The sequence below is a fragment of the Stegostoma tigrinum genome, chromosome 23 (assembly GCF_030684315.1).
Source record: "Stegostoma tigrinum isolate sSteTig4 chromosome 23, sSteTig4.hap1, whole genome shotgun sequence".
NCBI classification, from domain to species: Eukaryota; Metazoa; Chordata; class Chondrichthyes; order Orectolobiformes; family Stegostomatidae; genus Stegostoma; species Stegostoma tigrinum.
The window spans coordinates 29078806-29084805 of record NC_081376.1 but is presented as its reverse complement, the minus strand read 5'-3'; the positions used below and the strand labels follow the sequence as shown (position 1 = coordinate 29084805).

At 43.1% G+C, this 6000-nt stretch overlaps 1 protein-coding gene across 2 annotated transcripts in view; it reads left to right on the top strand.

Moving 5' to 3' along the window:
- carhsp1 (calcium regulated heat stable protein 1) overlaps positions 1-6000 on the top strand; it is a 92732-nt gene continuing 86732 nt past the window's right edge. The window contains exon 1 of one of the 2 annotated variants that reach the window (XM_048551728.2): positions 1-147. The gene's annotated coding sequence lies outside the window, so the exon portion shown is untranslated. Of the gene's footprint in view, positions 148-328; positions 410-6000 lie in introns of those variants that run through there. The other variant, XM_048551729.2, reaches the window with a different exon arrangement.

Here is a 6000-nt window from a genome sequence, read left to right as displayed (position 1 = left end):
ACACACTGGGGGAGCGTGGTGCGATTTCCTTTAACGTCAGGTCAGCACAGGAACAGACAGAGTATGTTTGTGACTGCGCAGTAACTTGTCCTCACTCACTCTTTCATTCAACAGCTTCGCCCTCTCTCTCTTTCTCTGCAGCTTCAGGTAAGAATCGCCAGAAAACCGTCTATCGGTGTATCTCCTCTTCTCTATATATTATCAGTAGTCAGAATTGGACAGTGCACTGCTTTTATTTCTGTTTTTTTTTGGAGGGAAAGGGTCGGAGTCTGCTTTTGCTGATGTGAAACTTGACTCTGGTTCCTTTGTCGGATTTCGATTTCGTTCGAGCGGTGACTATCTTTTATTTACTCGCAAGTGAAATGAGGGTTTTTCTCGTGTTTTGCGGATCGAACGTTATAAATTAGAGGTAGGCGTTGGGGGTCGGGGGAGCCCTGTCGTGTCTTGTTCTCTCCCAAGTCTCTGCTCTTCGCGCCCAAACGTGGGAAGCCCGGGTCAGACCTGGAATGAGTTTTTTTTTCCCCCCAGCGAAATGTTGACGAAATTCTCTTACCCTTTCAGGTTTCCATTCAGCTTGTACGAGGAGCTGAAGTGGGGACAGCTGCCCATGAGGTGTTCTCAATGTGCGGGCAAGGAATAACTCACCATTTCTCTACCATCGGCATTTAGTTGCCACTTTCTCCTCGGCAAAATAAAAACCCGCCCTGAATCTTTGTGTGTGTTTCTAAAACGTCGATGTGAAATGTATTCTGCACCTTTTTTTCTCAGTTGCTCCCTTCACGTTGCAGTATCTGCACCCCCGTCCCTTTAAAACTCATGTCCTTTGGCTGAGCAGTCCCAAGTGAAAATGACTAATACTGTTATGCTAAGTACTTTTGTTTGCTTTCCATAGCATTAAAAACAAAATAGTTCGTCTTTTAAAAAGAAACACCTTTAAGGCACTTGCTTGGCAGTGCAGGAAGCTGTGTCTACCTCCTGACTTCAGTTGCGTTTTGATTAATACAACTATGGAAACACAATGGGTACAAATCCAACTCAGTCTTGCTGTTGTGGAGCCTCTAAACTTCAGAGGCTGAAGTGCTCAGTTCCCCAATGGAGTCATCTCATTTTCCTTTCTGTGCCAAAGTAATGAAAAATATATAAAAATCTTCAAATATTTTTCATGCAAAAAGAACTCACTAATTTTCAGTAGTGTTAAGGGAGTTTGGAGTGGTGTGGAGGAGGAGAGTTGGTAATGTCAGGAACACCACTGGGCATATGTGAAAATGAGGTGCCATTGTAGTGAAGCTGTAACATAGGATGATGTGTGATAAATAGTGGATTCAATATGCAGAAGTCAGAGTTTAGTGATCTTCAACTGGAGTATTCTTCACTTGCTAGTATAGGTGTAGCTGCAACATACTTGAAGATAGAGAAACGTGTGAATTTACAGTGAGCAAACAGACCACTCAACTCAATAAGGTCCAAAGCAGTTTGTTTGATTGTCAAGTCATCCACTACTTTTAAGTAGTCCCTCTTTGGTAACTTGGATATTGTTGATGCACTGGATACTGTTCACAGGTTGCTTTGCTTTGATTTTCCACAACTCCTGTGAGAGAACGTCTTCAAACCTGTGGCCTCCACTATCCAAAATGACAAGGGTGCATGTGCAAGGAAGCACTGACACAACTTGTATACATACATCCCTTTATAGTCAAAGGGTTCACATTCTTGACCTCTGCAGAGCAGCACTGTGGTAGCAACTTGAACACAACTGTAGTTGCCCAAGAAGGGTGCTCACCACACCGTCAGAACAGCTAAAAATAAATGTGTCTTGCTATCCTTTCTTAACATTTTACATTTAGTTCAGGCCATTGGATTTTTGGTTTTCGATTTTACAACTGGTGATCAGGCTTCTTTTATTAGTGCAGCATTTAAAGATGATTGTGCACTATGAAACAGCCTGTCATATTGGAATAGCGGATATGTTAGCAGGACATGTCTTGCTGCATTTCCCACTAGCTTAGGTATTTGTAGTTGGCATGTACAAACTTGTTCTGATACATCTCTGAAGCAGGGGAGACTTGGAACTTCTGAGCTTGAGATAGGGATGCTACTATTGCAACACAGGAGCCCTTCTAACTAGCTAACTTCGCTGAGCTTTAGTTTTAATTGCTCTGAGGTAGGTTTATTTTTAGAAATACATTTGTTCCACTTATGATTACTCCTTCATCTCTGAACATAGTATCTAAAGATAGTTGGAGAATTTTGCATTTGATACATTAGTGCTTCAAATATTTTGATAGCACAATTTGATGTAATTTTTGTGTATGCGTTAGTTCAGCTGGTTACCCTCCTTTAAAGTGTCAGAGATAATGGGAACTGCAGATGCTGGAGATTCCAAGATAATAAAATGTGAGGCTGGATGAACACAGCAGGCCAAGCAGCATCTCAGGAGCACAAAAGCTGACGTTTCGGGCCTAGACCCTTCATCAGAGAGGGGGATGGGGGGAGGGAACTGGAATAACCATTTACAATCCGACCCCACCACCCAAGACATTTTTCCATCCCCACCCCTGTCTGCTTTCCGGAGAGACCACTCTCTCCGTGACTCCCTTGTTCGCTCCACACTGCCCTCCAACCCCACCACACCCGGCACCTTCCCCTGCAACTGCAGGAAATGCTACACTTGTCCCCACACCTCCTCCCTCACCCCCATCCCAGGCCCCAAGATGACATTCCACATTAAGCAGAGGTTCACCTGCACATCTGCCAATGTGGTATACTGCATCCACTGTACCCGGTGCGGCTTTCTCTACATTGGGGAAACCAAGCGGAGGCTTGGGGACCGCTTTGCAGAACACCTCCGCTCAGTTCGCAACAAACAACTGCACCTCCCAGTCGCAAACCATTTCCACTCCCCCTCCCATTCTCTTGATGACATGTCCATCATGGGCCTCCTGCACTGCCACAATGATGCCACCCGAAGGTTGCAGGAACAGCAACTCATATTCCGCCTGGGAACCCTGCAGCCATATGGTATCAATGTGGACTTCACCAGTTTCAAAATCTCCCCTTCCCCCACTGCATCCCTCAACCAGCCCAGTTCATCCCCTCCCCCCACTGCACCACACAACCAGCCCAGCTCTTCCCCTCTACCCACTGCATCCCAAAACCAGTCCAACCTGTCTCTGCCTCCCTAACCGGTTCTTCCTCTCACCCATCCCTTCCTCCCACCCCAAGCCGCACCCCCAGCTACCTACTAACCTCATCCCACCTCCTTGACCTGTCCGTCTTCCCTGGACTGACCTATCCCCTCCCTACCTCCCCACCTACACCCTCTCCACCTATCTTCTTTACTCTCCATCTTCGGTCCGCCTCCCCCTCTCTCCCTATTTATTCCAGTTCCCTCCCCCCATCCCCCTCTCTGATGAAGGGTCTAGGCCCGAAACGTCAGCTTTTGTGCTCCTGAGATGCTGCTTGGCCTGCTGTGTTCATCCAGCCTCACATTTTATTATCTCCTTTAAAGTGTCCTTTGTTTGATAATGGCTGAATTTATGCAGCTTGTACTTGCTGCATCTTTTTATTCAGTAATGGGATGTGGACATCATTGGCTGGCCCAGCATTTCTTGTCAGTCCCTAGGTGCCCTTGAAGGAGGTGGTGAGCTGTCATTTTGTGTTGATGTTGAGGTGCCAATGTTGGACTGTGGTGGACAAAGCCAGAAGTCACATGACACAAGGTTACAGTCCAGTAACTTTATTTGAAATCACAAGCTTTTGAAGCACTGCTCCTTTGTCTTCACTGGATGAGGGAACAGTGCTTCAAAAGCTTGTGATTTCATGTGTACGTGTTGGACTATAACCTGGTGTCATGTGACTTCTAACCTTTTGAATTAGTGCAATTTTTTTGTATTAGGCTTTGTTCATTAGATTTATCACATTTTTGTCTTTTTATTTCTGATGTAACAAGTAATTACTACTATAATATAAGCACAATTGCTGCAGGTACTGGACTGCTCCATTCCATCCAAACATTGACCTTGGCTGCCCTTGTCATTATTAAAAGCAGAACATTCTTGGTGGAGGCATGACATGGTCCTCATCTTTATTCCCCCAAGCCTGAGCTGTAGACTTGAATATTTATGGCATTCTGTTGATTCAGCCACTCGATGTCAAATGTCCCATGACCATGGTGGATGATCATTGATCAATCTGCTGTCTTTGACATGGTTAAGCACATCATCCTGATCCAGTGTTCTCCTCTGTTATTTGGGTAAGATTGTCTTCACCTGGTTCCAATCTTGTTTATCCAGTTGTGGCCAAAGAACTACCTGCAATGACTTCCCTTCTGCTACCCTGGATTTATCAGCTCTGGAGTTTACTAAAGATCGATCCTTGGCTCCCTCCTAATTTTGTGGAAGGAAAATCAGCAAATAACTCCTGTATGATGCATGTAAACATGCATAAAATGAAAAGTCAGACATCATTGGTAACTAACTTTGAGAATCTCTACCTGCAGTGAAACATTCTCATTTCTACATCGAAAAAAAGTTAATTTGGCTAAATTAACAATACTTTTGAATAAAGCCAGCCAGAGTTCAAACGACACATTTCAAAAGAACCTGTTGATTGGTTCAAACATCCAGTTCATTTTGGTTTTATGCACCTAAGTGTCAACACTTCACAGTTGTATTAACTTCTGTGACTAGCCTCAATGATACTTCATATCATTAGAATATATCTGTTGCAGCATTGTTGAGAATGTCTACAGAAAACTGAGACATTTCAGTGTTTTTTTTAGAAATGAAGTGTGGTAACGGGTTTTTTTGTACTGCAGGATATGATTATTATGATGTTATTATGCCCTTTAGAGATATGCTTCTCTTCTTCCTTTCTCCCACCTTATTTCCTTTGGATATTGTTTCTAGGGAAACCAGTGAATTTTAAAAGTCTTTTGTTCAACTGCCCCTATAAGTATTGATGTAGTAGTGTTGGGGGAGGGTGGGAAGTGAAAGAAGGCTGGTGTAATAACTATTTAAATAGGTTGCAGTTCCAGCCAACAGTATTTTTGCAAGACATTTTGTTGTTATAGAGCAAAAGCAATAATTTATTAATGAACCAATAACAAGCCCCTAATGGATCAGAATTTCATGCCTGCTTTCAGGTTCAGGCTAATATGCTAGCCTAGATTTCAAATTAGTGCTGTTGTAATGTTGGTTGTAAAATCTAGGCTAATGAAATGAGGCTGGATGAACACAGCAGGCCCAGCAGCATCTCAGGAGTACAAAAGCTGATGTTTCGGGCCTAGACCCTTCATCAGAGAGGGGGATGGGGTGAGGGTTCTGGAATAATCCCCCTCTCTGATGAAGGGTCTAGGCCTGAAACGTCAGCTTTTGTGCTCCTGAGATGCTGCTGGGCCTGCTGTGTTCATCCAGCCTCACATTTCATTATCTTGGATTCCAGCATCTGCAGTTCCCATTATCACTGTAAAATCTAGGCTTCTGTTTTGTTCTGTCTGGACTATTTTGACCAAATGTTATCTTCAGTTGAAGCTTGTTAAGTGACAATTTTAGTGAACCATTTGGAGTTGAATTATTTTAAACAAAGATACATGGAAACAGCCATACTTTGAATCCATTTGGACAGAGTAAAAACCATAGAGTGAATCAAGTTTTCAAAATTTGTAGCTGATAAAGACATTTCCTGGTGCATAAATGTATTCTATTAATGTTGGAATTATGTTCAAGTTCATTTAATTTCTGAACCAAAATTTTATACCACATATAGAGTAAAATAGATTTATAGTTTTGCCTGTTTGATGTTCGCTTCTACCCATGCATGCGTAGTTTTCAGTAGTTTGTTGTCATCAGAACTGTGATAATTAAAACTGCTTTACAACACAAAACGTGGCAATAGACTGACTGTGTACAGACTGAAGGACAAAAAACCTGCAGCCCTTCCAGTGCACTCCATTGCTCCTTAAAATTCATTGGGAATGTCGTGGATGGATGTACCCACATT